The sequence below is a fragment of the Protopterus annectens genome, chromosome 4.part1 (genome assembly GCF_019279795.1).
Source record: "Protopterus annectens isolate FY-2018-M chromosome 4.part1, PAN1.0, whole genome shotgun sequence".
Classification (NCBI taxonomy): Eukaryota; Metazoa; Chordata; order Ceratodontiformes; family Protopteridae; genus Protopterus; species Protopterus annectens.
Window position 1 is genome coordinate 481,198,724 of NC_056734.1, and position 17,543 is coordinate 481,216,266.

General features: G+C 42.3%; 1 protein-coding gene across 2 annotated transcripts in view; it reads right to left on the reverse strand.

Annotated features, from left to right (window-relative positions):
* The window catches only part of PCYT1A (phosphate cytidylyltransferase 1A, choline), an 872,556-nt gene that overhangs the window by 429,333 nt on the left and 425,680 nt on the right, over window positions 1-17,543 (reverse strand). The window lies entirely within an intron of this gene.

Here is a 17,543-nt window from a genome sequence, read left to right on the forward strand (position 1 = left end):
AAGTGTCCCCCCCCACCAGAGCTGGGAGGCTTCTGTGGTCACTGTGGCTTGGGCTGGGGATATTAAGAATGGACAAACCTGCCAAGATTTTTGGCGATTGGAGCCACCAAAGAAGAGAAATCTTGCAGGCTCTGCTGATCCGTATAGGGTAGTCCATGGGGAGGTCTAACCAAGACCACTGAACTGCCAGGGTCCAATGAAGTACCCTCATGTGAAGACACGCACATGGAAGAATTGAAATTGCTGCAGCCATGGAGCCTAAGGCTCGGAGAACGTCGTTTGCCATTTGTGTCCTGGGGGGAGGATCACTGACACATGGGCCCGTAGGTTCTGGGCCCTGTCCTGGGTGAGAAAAACTTGTAATAGTAGAGTGTCCAACCATGCCCCTATGAATTCCAAGGTCTGTGTCGGGTTCAAGTGAGACTTGGAGATGTTGATGGTAATCCCCAGATTGACTGCAAGATGCAGGAAGGAGTCTCTGGCCATGCAAAGTAGATGCTTGGTGGCAGCAGCGAGGAGCCAATCGTCTAGGTAGGGAAACACCTGAATTCCCTGAAGCTTCAAGTGAGTCGCTGCTACTGCCATAACTTTGGTAAACACCCTGGGGGCTGTGGTGAGACCAAAGGGTAGGGCTCTGAACTGGAAAAGATTGGCTCCCAGCCAGAAGTGAAGGGATCTCCTGGAGCTTCTGCAAATCTTGATGTGGTAGTAAGCATCCTGGTGGTCTATTGAGCACATCCAGTTGCATTCTTGGAGATAAGGTAGAATGGATTGCAAGGGGACCATCTGGAATTTCTGCTTGGCTACAGACATGTTCAGGGTTGACAGGTCCAATATGGGTCTGAGGTCCCCCGTCTTTTTTGGCACTAAAAAGAACCTGGAGTAAATGCCTAATCCGGACTGATCTGGGGGGACCGGTTCGATGGCCCGATTGTAAAGTAGCTTTGAAATTTCATGCGCTGCGGCCTCCCTTTGAGCGGGTGGAACATCCAAGAGGCACTTTGATTGGATGGGTGGGGCAACGAATGGGCTGGAGTATCCTCTGGATATTATTTGGAGCACCCAATGGTCCAACGTGATAGACTCCCAAGCCGTTATATGTGCAATGACAATCTTCCCCTGATTGTCTCCATAGTAGGACAGTCGGGCAACCCCTCAAGGCTGCTGCGTGGGTCTGTCCAAGAAGGTCTCCCTAGACCCAAAGTTCCTCGGACCCCCTCTGCCTCTGGTGTGGTGTCTGTCTTGTCCCCCTCTGCCTCTAGGGGACAAGTTGTCCTGAGTGTCCCGGGAAAACTGAGATTTTCGGAACCATATCTTCTTCTGCCCTCTTTGAATCCTAGAAAAGGATCTTTGAGGGCTAGAGAAGTGGACTACGATGGCAGACAGAGTCTTCCCGTCCTTCTCGCTCTGGACCAAGGTATCACAAACTGTCTTCCCAAACAGAGAGGAACCATCAAAGGGAGCATTTGTGAATGACGCCTTGAAGGGGTCCGCGAATTGACATAGTCTGAGCCATGCGTGCCGCCTCATAGCTATGCCGGTCCCAGCCGCCCTAGATGCTCCTTCCATGGCATGGGAAAGAAGATGCATGGACGTGTTTGAAATGGATTTCAGAGTCAACATTTTCACTGAGAACAGTCACTTGTCCTCCGGCGACAAGGACTCTAGGGGCGACACAGCGAATATCATGACCAGATCTCGCTGGAGTCGAATGACATGTGACAAATAATTCAACGCTTGTATGGAAAATGTAGCTCAAGAAAAGACTCGCTTCCCAAAGCGATCCAACACCCTAGACTCTTTGTCAGGAGGGTGGACCGAAGAACTTTCCTGAGCCAGTTCTCTCTTGGTGGCAGCTGCCACCGCCATAGCTTCCACAGGGGATCCCTTGTACCAGGACCATCTGTCTGTGGGGGGAGAAAGGATCCTGTCTGGGCGTTTGGATATTGGCTCTATGGTGTCAGGCTCCTTCCATGCCCATGTGGTAATAAGATCCACTAATGGATCTGCAGGAGGGGACACCCAGGATGTAGATGGGCCCATGCCAAAGACCTCCAGGAATACTGACAAGTCCGTAGAGGGTTTTGGGGCTGACCAACCTCTGCTCTGGAGGAAGATTTCCATGATGTCTCTAAAGGAGACATCCTTGGGAGGTGACCTGGGGGAACCCTCACCTTCATCCAAGTCAGTATCTTCTGTGAGGGACTCTGGGGAGTCCATGTGCCTCCTCTTACACGAATGCTTACAGGGGGCCTCCTCAGTGGGACTCTCTGAAGAGGGCTCATAAGTCACGGGGGGGTTCCACGGTGGGATCCACCTGGGGGTCCTCTAGCAAAGGGTGTACCTGGGACAAGCTGATGGGAGTCTTGACCAAATCCACGGCAGCCTGGCTGGAGTCCAAGCTAATGGGCTGGGGTCTCAATCCCTGGGAGAGAACCCTCTCCACCGCGTCAAAGGCCAAAGGAGAGCGCACCTCCTTGGCAACCAGCAAGGAAAAAGTTCTCTCTAGCACCGTCATGAAGATCGGGGCCGAGGTCAACGTAGCCAGGGTTCCGGAGGAGCTCGGATCTGACAAAGTTGGAGCTGAAGACATCTCCGTTCCCTCAGATCCAGCTCCCTGTTCTCGGCCTCGAGAGTTGCTCGGTTCAACAAGTCTGATCTGAGAAACTCAAGGTAATGACCGACGTCGAGGTTGGAGTAACCGTCGGCGCCGAACCCCCAGCTCCTCAGATCCATAAACCCCGAAACCACAGGTCAGATAGGGGAAGGAGAGATAGGATGGAAGCGTCCCCTCTCCAGCCGGAGAGGGGCCTGGCAAGACTCCCATTTGGATTTGGGTCCAAATGAATCTCCGCATCATTCTGTCCAAGTCAAGCTCCGACAGACTCCGAGTCGACCGCGAGAAGGTGACCGACTCGGATCTGGCCCTGTGAGACGACCTTGAAGAAGGCCTCTGGTCCGAAGGCTCCATCGGCTCCAGGGAGAACCTTGGGGAATGGAGCCGAGGAGAAGTGGTCCTAACAATTTTTGGGGGTGGACTGGGAAATGGCTCCCACTTGTGGTGCCTTTCCGCCCTCTTCTCTTTCTCCCGCTTGTCCTTGTTCTTTGATTTAGTCCCCGCCTCAGCAGGCTTAGAGGGAGGTTGAGTCCCAGCCTGGGACTACTGGAGCCAATGCCAAGGCCGTTGTGTCTAAAGCACAAACTGGTAGCAGGCCCTTGGCTACCAGTTTCGCCTTCCTCTCTTTTAAGGCCCTGGGGCTGAACTCTGCACACACAGCACATGGCAGACTAAGCTGGGCAACACCCAGCCAAATAACACACAGAGTGTGGTCATAAGCCGGTGAAAGCTTGTGGCCACATTCTGTGCATTTTTTAATTGTTGGTTTTGGCTGGTCAGCCATAAAAACACACTCCACTTATCCAAACACTAAACTAAAAACGCACACACACAAGTGTTGGTTAGGCCTACTCTACCTCAAAAACACAAACTTTCTAAACTACTTTTTTTTTTTTTTTTTTTTTTTTTACAACAAACAGATGAAAAGACGAAGGGGAGGAAGGGTTGCTCACAAACTACTACTTTCCCACACTAAATATAAGTACCAAAAGTTCCACTTACTACACCCAACTTGGAGCTATAGAGACCACGATGCGTACGCATGAAGCGGCAAACGAGTTCTGGAGGAAGGTAGGAGAGGTGAGAGATTATGGGTAAGGGGAGGAGCCTGGAGCAGACGCTTGATAAAATGTTGCCGGCTCTGGTCCGAATACCCACAGGTTGCAGATAAATTAAGTTAACTACTTCAGATCCATTTTTTTTCCAAATTTATAGATGTCAGTACATGTTGATGACCACATTTTGCCCATTTACAGATACTGTCATCACTTCACAATTAAACAAACAGCTCAATGAGATCACTCAACAACATGCACAAAATACTTAACAAAATGCACAAAAAACATGAAACAAGAATTGTAGAAAAGGCAGTAACAAATAAAAGATCACCATAAATTCTAAACAAGAGAAAGTACAGTTGTGTACACTTACCATAAATGTAGATGTTAAGAGTGTATTCACTGTTGCGGTCACTACATTTGGGTAATCTGCTGGCAGGTTGCCCTCAGTCGGCCTGATTAACAAAGTCTTGGGTCCTGCGTCAGTTGCTGTTCCTTCTTCCGTGACGTCAGGTAGTCAGGGGTATAAAACATGCAGCCGATGCCATTACATTAGTTTTTCTTGCCCCAGATGTCAGGTGCCCCTCAAATGAGGAGCAAATAAAATTAAAAACACAAAAAATATACCTCCAACCAAAAGCAAATACACCAAAAGGGCTTTTAAGCATAGTGAAAGAAAGTGGAGGTATAACCAGAGAAAAATAGGGGGCTGGAGGGAGGGTAACCAGGACTGCAACAGTGAATACACTCGAACATCTACATTTATGGTAAGTGTACACAACTGTACTATGTTCTTCGTGTTTCACTGTTGCAGTCATTACATTTGGGTAGATTCCCAAAGCTATGGTTGGGTGGAGGGAATTATACAGCATTAGGACAAGCTATAAGGCCCTGCAGGACAGCAGTGGCAAAGCCAGCTCTGGATTTAGAGAAAAGTGGTAAATGGTAATGTTTGGTGAAAGTATGAACTGAGCTCCAGGTAGCAGCTTCTAGAATGTCCCTGGTAGGAACACCTCTGAGAAAGGCTGTTGAAGTAGATGCAGCCCTGGTGGAATGGGATCCGGGATAGTTTTTCCATGGTGCATATAGCAGAAACGAATACAATGGCTTATCCATTTGGAAATGGTTTGCTTTGAAATAGCCTTTCCCTTTGCCCCTGCAGCAAATGCCACCAGCAGTTGTTCAGATTTTCTTTGAGATTTAGTCCTGTTTAAGTAAAATCTAAGTTGTCTGTGTACATCCAATGAATGCAGAATCCGCTCCCCTTGTTCTGTGAATTGGGACAGAAAGTTGGCAAATAAATGGTCTGATTAAGAGCCACACTGGATACCACCTTAGGCATGAAGGATGGATTGGTCCTGAGAGATACCCTGTCCACATGAAAAATGATGAAAGGCTCCACTGCCATAAGAGCCTGTAATTCGGAAATCCTTCTAGCTGAAGTGACTGCTAAAAGGAAAGCTGTTTTCCAGGAGAGAAATTTTAAGTCTGCAGTAGCAGCTGGCTTGAAATGAAGGAAGGTGAGCTTCTCCAATACAAAATTAAGGTCCCAGGCAGGGGTTGGAGCTCTCCTGGGTGGTCTTACGTTTTTGGCCCCTCTGAGATACTGCTTTAGCAGAGGATGAGAGAAGAGGGGAGGTTCTGTGTTGTAATGAGCTGAAATGGCTGAGGCATGGATTTTTATGGAAGAAAAGGACAGACCCTTGTGAAGCATCTCAGTTAAGTATTGCAAAATCTGAGGAATGTTGGGATCTGCTGTGCTTATCCCTTGAGATTGATTCCAGGCACAGAATTGTTTCCATTTGTCAGCATAAGATTTTCTAGTACTAGGTCTTCTTGCCTCCAAAATTACATCCATCACAGGTTTGCTGAGGGATGCTAAGGGTGAATTTAGGTGATTAGCCATGCTGCAAGATTCAGAGTTTATTGCTGAGTGTGCAGAGTTTGGTTGTTTTGCTGAGATGGTACATAAAGTGTCTGAGGCAGGTGCTATGGTGGAAGGTGTGACACACTGTGCAGGAGTGGGTACCAGTGTTGGTGAGGCCAGTCTGGAGCAATCAAAATCATTTTTGGTTTGTCCTGTTTGCCTTTTAGTAGAACTTTGGAGAGCAGAGGCAGAGGGGTAAAGGCATAGACTGATAGGTTTTTCCAGCTGAAGGACAGAGCATCCACTTTCCAGGCTTTTTTGTGATGAGTTCTTGTGCAAAATTTGTCCAACTGATAGTTCTGGGGTGAGGCAAAAAGATCTATGTCTGGGCTCCCCCATTTGCATGTCAACATGTTGAAAATCCATGGTTCCAGTTTCCATTCGTGAAGGTCCATAAGATTTCTGCTTAGTTCATCTGCCACAGTATTCAGCTTTCCTGGCAGGAATTGAGCTTGTAGCTCTACTTCCACAATGCCATGGCTAGTTCGCAAAGGGGGTAGGAGTGTGTACCCCCCTGCTTGTTTATGTACCACATAACCGTGGTGTTGTCTGCCTTTATCATTAAATGTCCTGGATGAAGGTAGTCCTTGAAGGCTGTCAGTGCATTCTGTACAGCTAGCACTTCTTTTTGATTGATATGAAGGTGCATTTGATTTGGGCTCCATTTGCCCTGAATGCACTTCCCTGCCGGATGAGCCCCCCAAGCATAGTCTGATGCATCTGTAGTTAGGGTTTGGGCGGCAGGGGGTGGAGTGAATGACAGTCCCTTGTTTTGGTGGCAGGCCTCTGCCCACCATAGGAACTCTAGTTGCAGGCAAGGTATGATAGGAATCATTGTTTCCAGGCTGTGACAATGTTGACTCCATAAACATTTTAAGTACCACTGAAGTTTCCACATATGCAGCCTTGCATATGGAATTAGAAAAATGCAGGAGGCCATGAACCCCATGGCTTGCAGAATTTGTCTTGCAGATAGCAGGGTTTTTGTGGCCACTTGTTTGAAGTAAGTCACCACATGAATTTGCTTTTCTGGCATAAGGAAAGCCATCTGGGCAGTTGTATTCAAGCTTGCACCCAGGAATGTAATTTTTGAGAGGGTACCAGTTGTGATTTCTTTTCGTTTATAGTGTTCCCTAGACAAGTTAGAACCTTTTTTACAAACGCCAGATGTTTTAGAAGAATGTCCCTGTTTTCTGCCTGAATTAGACAATCATCCAGGTATGGATAAATTTGAATATTTCTTTGCCTGCAAAATGCAATTACTGGAGCCAGGCACTTTGTAAAGACCCTGGGCGCAGTAGATAAGCCAAAGGGCAGTGCAGAGAACTGGTAATGCAAGTAGCCTGCTTTGAAGCGGAGATATCTTCTGCAAGATTTCCTGACTGGGACATGCAGGTAAGCCTCTTTTAAATCTAGAGTTGTCAACCAGGCATCTTTACCTAGCATAGGAAGTAACTGGTGAACAGTCACTATCTTGAATTTTGGAATGTCCAGAAATGTGTTTAGAGTAGATGAGTCCAGAATTGGACTCCATAATTTGTCTTTTCTGGGTACCAGAAAAAGTCTTAAATAGAAACCTTGTCCCTTTTCCTCTTTTGGTACTGGTTGAATAGCCCCCACGCTCATGAGGGAAAGTACTTGTTTCTGGGCCTCTGCCCACTGATTTGGGGGAAGGTCTGGCCATCCGTTTGGAATTGGCAATGTGTGGAAATGAAATCTGTATCCCTGGGATACTATATTTAAAACCCATTTGTCCTGGGTTATAAATTGCCAGTTTCTTGCATGAAGAGCCAGTTTCCCCCCAAAGGGGCGGCTAAAAGGTAAGTGCTTGGTAAGTGTAAAGGGAAGTCATTGAGACTGCTTACCATAGGGAGGTGTCTTGCTGTTTCCAGATTTGGAAGAGGAGGCACCCCATTGTTTTGTTCTGAAAGTCCCTTGGGACTGAAACCTGGTGCCTTTGGAATGCCTGGCCTTGACTTGAGTGGCTCTCGAAGGAAATGGAAAGGACCAGTTCTTAGTAGGCCAGTGCCTACTAAATCTTGGAGGTTGCACTTGTAAGAAATCTTTCACAGTTTGTATAGATTTAGCTTTATCTTCCATCTCTTTTAGAACTTCTTCAGCCTTATTACGAAAGAGACAGTCCTGTTGTAAAGGAGCATCCAACAATTTTGCTTTAATATGATCAGGCAGAGTTTGCTCTTTGAGCCAAGCATGCCTTCTTAGCACAGACCCAGTTACAGCAGCCCTGCAAGAGGCCTCCAAAGAATCAAAACCACATTGCAAAGTACGTTTTCCAACTTGTTCAGCAGAATGCAATAGATCCTATAAATCTTTATTTTCCACACAGTCAGAAATTAACATCATTTTCTGTTTAAGCAGTCCCATGATATGCTGTTGATATTTAAGCATATGAAATTGACAGTATAAAGCCCTGATTGCCAAGGCTGCAGAACTGTAAACCTTCTTACCCCATCTATCCAGCACCCTGGACTCTCTTATCAGAAGGGGTAGGATTTTTAGCAGAAGAAGCCTTAATGCCCTTGGGACCCTGAGAAATGGTTTCAGGATCCGCAACAGGATTTTTGAAAAGGAATATGTGGGAGTCAGGAACCCTGTAGTATCTGTCTGGCTTACAAGTAGCCAGAGGCAGAGAATCAGGAGCCATACTAGATTCTGAAAAAACATCATCAACAATGTCGAGAACAGGAGGTACAGCCAAAGGCCTATGCTGAGGAAGAAGAAGAAAATCCTTAAGCCTCTTTTTAGATTCAGAAAAATCCTGACTTTCCCAGTGGAAATATTCCCTTAAGGTATGCAAAGTTTTCCCAAAAGAAAAATCCTCAGGGGGAGAAGCAGAAGAAATGGAATCTTCTACATCAGAGTCCTCATAAGTAGGTATAGACAATTCCTGTTCATTAGAAGAATCAGAAGAAACAGAATCCTGTTCAGAAGATTCATAGTCAATATCTTGCCTAGGTCTCTTAGAAGGGGGGGGGTTTGACTACCCCTGATCAGAGTAATTAAATCTTCAGCCATTTTGATCATTTGTTTCTTAGGCATAGGGGCCTGCACATGTGGCCTAGGCATCGTTTTTTTAGACATACGTCAAGATTTTGGCCTTAGTTTTGAAGATGGCGTTGGTCTAATATACAAATCTGTAGGCCTGAAAACACCCTCAGAAGCCGGTGCCTGCACAGTGGCTCCAGACCCATCCAAGGTAGAGACATCCGTGGGTTCCATAATTGAAGCATTTTGCGGCATACCGGACTCCGAATGAGTCTCAGTAGAGGCCTGCGAATCAGAATTAGCAGGTATCAGGGGCTGCGAAAGCGCCTCACTGAGTACCGACAAACTGGCGACTGGCTTAGAAGCGTTGTTGGCAGTTTTGGACCTCAATGGCCTGTCTCTGTCTTTTTCTTTGCATTTTTTAGGTATTCTGGTAGTCGGATTGCCAACCGACGACATTTCTGGATAATTAAAGCGTGAGTCAAAATATTTCGAAGCAGAAATGTGCCGACGTTTAACAGTGCGTTGATTAAATAAAGCACAGAACCGACAGCAAAGTACGTCATGGTCAGGGCCTAGGCAAGGAATACAGTACAAATGGAAATCCTTATGAGGTATTTGCTTCCCACAAGTAATGCAATTATTAACTTTTACTGACATCGGTAAGGAGCAAGAAAAAGTTTCAACGGGTACTTAGCTTTTTAGTTGAAGACTTCAGATCTGAAACTCGAAAATGAAAATTTCAGGAGTCGGACGACCGGCACTTGCGAACTGCTTCTGCTTCAGGCACCGCATGGCAAGAAAGACTAATGTAATGGCGTCAGCTGCATGTTTTATACCCCTGATGACCTGACGTCATGGAAGCAACTGACGCAGGACCCAAGACTTTGTTAATCAGGCCGACTGAAGGCAACTTGCCAGCAGATTACACAAATGTAATGACTGCAAAAATGAAACACGAAGAACATTATGAAAAAGCTATAGAAAAAAAGAAGTATAAAAAGGGAATCAAGATTATTAATGGACTGTTTGATAGAAACATAAATATAAAGATGGCTGCAACAATACTGTGCTATTTAGTAACATTATCTATGTCATTAAATAGTGCAACAGTCTTCCCCTATGACAAATCACAAAAGAATACACTACAAGTCAAAATAAGTGTTGTCTGCAGGGGTACAAGCCCCCCTCCCCATTTTACAGATACCAACATCATGGTCATACAACACTGGAAAAGACAGAAAAACCCAAAGCAGCATGCAGCAGTCTTGGGTAACTACTTGTTTTGCTAGTGATTTGTGAGACTCCATGACAACAGAACACATGGGTAAGCCACAAAGAAGACAAGGCTAGAGCACTACTTTGTAACAGTAGGGCTGGATGCTGATAAGATAATAACAGCAACACATCTGCACTAACAGAAAGCCTACTTGCTCAAGGAGAGGAAAAGTTAAAAGAGCGAATGAAGGATTCCTGGCTTGTCTTGAACTATCTGATTACCAACTATTTTAATGCATGATTTATACATCTTATTTTTAAACCTAACACTGTTAACTACTATGCAGAGACTCTGACATCTTACTGCATAAGACTAAAAGGATTAAGAAATGGAGTTTAAGTTTTCTTTTCCTTTTTTTTGTTTTGCAGGTACTGCAGATTTATTGTTACAGAGACTGCATATGAAAATCTGTATTTGCAAGTGTGCTCACAAACACACCACACACACACACACACACACACATATATATATATATATATATATATATATATATATATATATATATATACACACACACACACACACACACACAAACTCAAACACACATGTTTATATAAATACACATACAAATATTAGGTCTGAATTTGACTGAAAGCACATTTGACTGAAAAGGCATTTCATCAAAAACATTTAACACAACATACAGGGGAGGGGCAAGCCCCCCCTGTAAACACCATGTGGGGGGCTTTGCCCCCACTCACCTTAATTACATATCCTAACTCCATGGTCACATAACAGTGAAGTAAAGAGAAAGCAACACACACAGCGAATTAATGCTGGACCATAAACATAAATGTCTATAAATATGGGAGTAAAACCTGAAAGTGGGCATTACCAATTGACACAAAGTCTTCTAATTTACCTTCCTAACAACCACATAATAAAAATGACACCATAAATGTCATGTCAAGACTACAAAAGTTTTTGTCAAAATGGCTTTTTAGTCGAAAGTACTTCCAGTCTTTTTTTGTGAGTGTATTTTAGTCAAATATACATTCATATAAACATACTAGAAATGAAAGTTATGTACTTCCCATAAAGTTAGATCCATGTTCTTTTTTTTTTGGGGGGTTTTCGGATCCAACTGGATTAGACAGCTAATAACCATAGAATCTTCCTGATCTGAAATTGCCTCCTCCCACATAATGCCATGCCTGCCTGAAGTTCCTCAGATTGAGTTCAACCTACATAATGACACATGCTCGAACAATAAAAGATGTGATATCTGACAGTAGTAAAGGAAAAGATTAACAGGGAAAAGAACCAAGAAAGGTTATTAGACCAGACCATGGACAGGTCCACTAGATCTACTTTGATTCCTGAAAATAGGTGACAGTTTAGAAGGGGGATGGTGGGAAGGATGGGTGAGATAGACTAAAGAAGACAACACTGATCCAGTATTATGGAAAGTACATAACTTTTTATCCGATGTCTTTTTCATCCACCTCAACCTTTGGGACAAAATCCCTAGACATTCAGCTGTGAAGCCTCCCTGCAAAAACATAAAAAGAAGTAGCTTTTTGTGTTTTTTTTTTTTGATGTTTGTCTTTTCAGAAACTCGATCATATGGTCCCGACCATATGACTTTTGAGTTTCTGAAAACTTGATCATCTGATAGGGACTCATATATTTATTTATTGAGAGAGACAGAATGAGATGGATTACATTTACTTCATCATTTTCTCATAACATCAAAGTGATCTTAAGGCAGAAAATATCAAAAAGTCAAAACACGGAAGCGCCTAAACAATAAAAATGTGTAACATTAAAAGGGCCATTTAAGTAAGTGGTGTAGGTGTAAGCCAAATAAATCAGTAACCTATATTTAATTATGGCAGCATTCAAAAACTGCAGTGTACCTCCAGGATGTGTAGGTAGCATTTACAATCCTGTTCAATCTCAGAAGTATAAAACTGCGCTAGTTGGTGATAGTTACACTGTTGAGAAGATTTGCAATAATTGTTAACACTGGTCTTGTAAATATAAAATAAACCAGAAAAGGAAATGCAGTGCAATAACTTACCCCACAGTTATTGAACAGTTACGCAAGAGCAGCCGCCATTATCACCTAACAGATTCATAGGTTCATAGGCAAATCCCACTGAAGTCAAGTATTACATGTCATGAGCTGAGCTGCGGCAAAAAGATGCTCTATCAAGGAATACTCCACACTTGGTGGTAGATGAGGTCATGGCTTCACTTCTTCAAAAAGTTAATACGGTAACAAAACATACACTGAGCTCCATTAATAGGAAGCAATTGTCTCTGGATCCACAAAATGCGACTCTAGTTGTGTTAGTGGTGGTGGTATTTTCTACAGAGGAAAATCTCACTGGTTCAAGTTCTGGCATTATCTGATTAATGGACAGTACGTTTTTAAGAATGGGAAAAGTCTGCAGACAGTTATATAGTATATACGGATTCATAAAATACTGTGGTTCAACCAAAAAATAATTTTTCGTCTCTCTAGTAAACAGCTAAGGGCTTATAACTTAATGTGGCAGTATGTTATGAAGTCTTGGTACTGTTTGACCTACTAGCTGAAATTTGATATATTTTATGCGACTTTGAAATAACAATGGAGCAGTAAGTAAAAGCTGTATCTTCCAGCAGATTAACTAGGTTTTTGCATCCCCCCTCTTCTCGTATCAGCCGAATCTCTTTATCCTCCAGGGGAAAATCATATATTAGCAATAGAACCTGATGTTCTTTGTTATTTTTTTAACACCTAAGTAATTCTCTGAAATCATCTCTCACTTCCAAAATAAAACATAATGATAATTTAACTTAATTTGAGTCACGAGTGACAGAACATCAGCTGCATGCAAACAAATTTTATTGTCCCTATGCCTCCTTACCCCCACAGCAATATGTGACATCTTAGCATCATCTAAACTAAATACTAAAGGGTTCTAGAAATAAGACAAACATCCCTGCTGTTCTCCTGTGGAAACCTTTAAAAGCCACATCCACCTACTACTTAACACACAAAACACTAATGACTGAGCGTATTCTCTCATGTTTTATCAACTCTTCTAGAAACCTACTCCATGACAACAAAAACAATAACTTCCATCACTGTTATGAAAGACTGTAATGCATTTAATTCCATGAATGACTTCATGAGACCCTTTTTCTTCTATCCACTTCTATGAACAATATCACCTTCCATGCTATATAAGCCACCTATCTCCTTCCCAGAAAACCCATTTGAGATATGCGTACCAGTTTGGCAATAATACATCTGTGTCTCTTAACCATAAACCCAGTGCAAAGTTTAAAAGTTGTAGCCTAATATAGATATGGGCCTACAGAACTCACTTTTACATCCTTCCTAGACTTTGGAATTGGGATCAACACATCAACAAATCAATTTCAGCTCTTGGAATTCACTTCCACAACATACACTATAGCTGGTGCCAATACTGGTGAGAATTTAGAGGAGCACAGGTAACATAGTCACAATGGGATGGGTATACATGCATAGGCATACAAAAGCTGTACCCAGCAGCATAAGCTCCCATGCACTGCACACAAAGAATACCATATCCAGAAGAATCAACATGGTTGTACAAGAACAGTTTGATCTTGTACGGTACCACTTTGCTAGAACAATCTATGCAAACTCGAAACAAGAAGGCAATCATATTCATATTGCTAGACTTGTGTAAAATGAACCCATGCACAAGGCTGTACATCATTACAAAGTCAAACAAAAACAGCTTACTACACATTTGCAGAACACTGTGTACTTCCTCAGAGCTGCCTGTAAGTCCAGAAAATGCTACTTCTTCAAAAAGCTGCTATCCAGTCTTCTAAAGCAGTTTCCAAGGCGTGCAAAAGTTAGTGTATGAAATGGTGGTATGCTCTCTAATTCTGAAACTTTTTATCTCTTTAAATGTTTTCAGCCGATCCATGATTTCCTGTGCTAAGAAACAACTTTAACACCATCAGCCCTATGTCCTGCCTTCAGAGAAAAAAAAAATCTGTTCATTTGGTAACAGGGGCCTGTATCCACCATCATCATCACATCCAAGGTCACGAAACATCTCTCTATTTTTCTGTCTGTAGCTTGACTTTACTCCTAGACTCCTATTCAAAAATCACTTTAACAAGGGCATTTAAACAGTTAAACAGTTTCAGGTAACAAAAGAAACTTGGCATAATTTTAAGTTACAGCAGAAGTCAACAACATTATTTGCAAAAAAAAGTGCAAATCAGCCAGTATTTTATTTATTACATATTAATAGCTTAGTTACAACAGAAACCTGGGGAGAAGGAAAGCTCTATCAATATACAATGCCTTAGAAAATAGCAACAATGAAAAAATACAACATAAAACCAGCAGCAGAGATTAAATAATCCATACAGCTCTCTCACTTACGTACAGTCATCTGTCAACTAGGGCGGATATTCATATGTGCACTTAGAAAAGAGTGGGACCAACAATTCAACAAATATACACAAAAGGGTTCATTTCCATATAAATGAGTGTGCATGATCTCTCTCAAAAAAATTATAAACTGTACTCAAAAATACTTGAAATAAACATTTTTTTCAAAGGACAAGCCCCCCCAACACACATATATACACAATTCCAACATATGCACACCACATTAGGAAAAAGGAGAAACTCACCATTAAAGCATGCAGAGGTTTCGCACTGACAGCAATCCTGCAAAACCCACGCATGAGCTCTGCATACAATAAAAATGAACTTCAATCAGTCGTGTTTGAATAGCTAGAACCTAATCAGCTGGTTTTCAGCCACATGGAGGGAACCATACATTTCTTTATGTCACACAACAGCCAGTGCAACTTGAAAACTGCTTCAAAAACAGCAGAACCTGTTTTAAAAGTTGAGCAGTGGTGAAAAATCTTTATCTGCACTGGTGAAAGGTACCTTAATCAAGTAACACTGGAGCTCAAAGCACTGTCCCCACAGTACAGAAGGTCTTAGGCACCATTAAGTTGAATCCTGACTGCCCGATGACAGTAAGATTTATTTGACTGCAGTATTACAGTCACTGGGGCAGTATGTGGAATACAACACACATTAAGCATGAGCAATTTTGTTTGAGGCGCCAGACTAGGTGAGACAATACATACAAACGGCAAAACTGAAAGGGAACAGCAAACTATACACATTACTTAAAGCTCTAGATACTCACTGTGAAAAACCTGACTAATGACTATAATCCCAAACAACAAATGAGATAGGGCCACAGTTCCTGAGATGCTGAGCCTTGTAGCCATGACAAGGCACTTCTTGGTCTTCTACAGAGCCACCTTGGCAATGATATATAAGCCCTGTGAAATTAAATCTGGACAAAAGCAAGTCCTTATGATTTAGCTCAGTTCAAAGTGGAAATGTGCATGCTATCCTTGCGGATGAAAAACGAGTTGAATAGTAGGAGAAAGCTGAAATAAGAAAATATGAGTAACGTTCAGCGGTCTGAAGAAGGTGGAATATTTTTACCACTGAAAGCGCTTATCATATTAAAGTTTTCAGTTGCTTTAGCATTACGTTATTCGTATTTGCTTATTTCAGCTTTCTCCTACCATTCAACTCGTTTTTCTTTTGATTTTTAGTAGTTTTTTGGTTTTCTTGTTTTTTATCCTTGCAGATGACAAAAAAGAGTGAAGATCTATCATTCAGGATGGACCTAGGACTAAACAGCATTAATCTGGATTTGGCAGGATTTAAAAACAGGCCTCTGACAGATAATCAAGTCTGTAGATGGTATATACAGCTGCCTGCAGATTATGCAAAGTGTTATCTGTTTTAGAAACAATGTTCAACAATTCATCAGTATAGAAAAAAGCCATATCCCAGTCATAAACAGTGAAAAAGGTAAAAGGCTCATGACCAATCTGGAACTCCCATGTGCAAATAGTCCCTGCTGCAAAAAAAAAAAAAGTTTAAAAAAATGGATATAATTTGAGATGGTCTTAGAAGTGCATCAATGCTCTGCAAAGAGGTCCTGCTGTAACAGACTTGCACCTAAAAAAACAGGATATGGCTGTAAACCTAGCCTGCTGTAAAAGTAAATGACTCTCTCCTAATAAGCTCAATATGACTATAAATTGTTTTAGAACAACACCAAGCCTCATAAGTCAACAACCTCAGACCTCATTGCATCCAATGGAAGGGAATGTCCTCATTGTTGAATGCCTTCATGAAGTAGAGAAATACTACCCCGGTATACTTACCTTTGTCTAAAGAAGTTACAATATGACTTGTACTCACAACCCAACAGTTGTCTACACTGTGGTTAGTCAAAAATCCATGTTTGTTTATTTTCCATTTGTTACTGGATTGGTACAAATACACTTTTCAGGTATGGCCTGACCCAAGAAAGCAAGAAGACACAAACACTGTGCAATGTCATACAGAACACTATGAAAAGTAGTAAATGAGTGACATAAACTGTGATAGTAGTAAGTAGCATTCTCTAGTTCCCTTGCTAAGATAATAAGAAATACAACATGTCAGTTGGTATTCCCATTTTCAAGGACACCAAAGTTGTGGATATGAACAGACCAACAACTACGTGCTTCCATAGCTGTGGTACTGTAAAATACATGACAACATGGATAATAACATGGATAATAAGTTAGGTTAACAGACTGTGGTGGCATAAGAAGCCACTAACTATGTACATACGAGCACAAGCATATTATGGAGAAGAGTACTTCTTTGTGCCTTTGGACAGAATGTTGAAGAACAATTTTAATCGGACAGGTGGAAGACTAAACGATGGGTATTTGTGATTACAATAAGCAACTTTGTTGTGACAAAGACTCCAGAGACAGAGAAGTTCCAAAGAAAGGCTGAATGAAGATTAATACTGCAGAATGATCTGAAAGGACTACAAAAGCTTCTAATGGACATCCAGCGCATGATCAAATTAATACCCAACCAAAATGTCCTAAGGTCTGTTTAATTAGACTCCTGTATGCCTGTTTAAGTACTGTTTCTTTTTTTACTATTTTCTCTCACCTAGGCTGTGCAATACCTTCTAAGGATTCTTTACAAATTAAGAGCAGAGGGATGCAAAAAAATCTATTACATACATGTTGAACAGCAAACTTTTAATTTGTCAAAATGCAATCTCTAACTTTTCAATTCAATATAACTTCCTGTAAAAATTGATTACCAGATTAGACCCTAAAGGTTCCTCAACAAAAAGATCACAAGCCTAATGTCAAGGAGCTACCAAGACAGGCTGGATGTTCTATCCCTTTATTTAATTTCTTATACACTTCTGAGCAGAGATCTCTGCCATTACAGACACGGTTGTCCAGGACCTCCTGTACCTCTTGAAGTCCAATATCTTGACCAGTACTACAACCATGCACCTAAATATTCATCAACAAGTAAATAAAACACACTGGAGGGTCAGGTTTATAACCCAGTGTCTCCAAAACCTCTGGAATAAACATCCCCTGTATGTTCATAGGTAGGTACTAGACTATTGGCCCAAGGGCCTATATAAGCCTAGCCAAACGGTTATGCAGTGTGACTCACTATCTTCTTTTAAACATTACTTAGATGGATAGTCATGAATTTATACCTGATTGACTGCTATGGGTCCTCCTTAGGTTGACAGGCTCATAGGTACTTACAAGGCTAACCAATCTATGAAGATCATA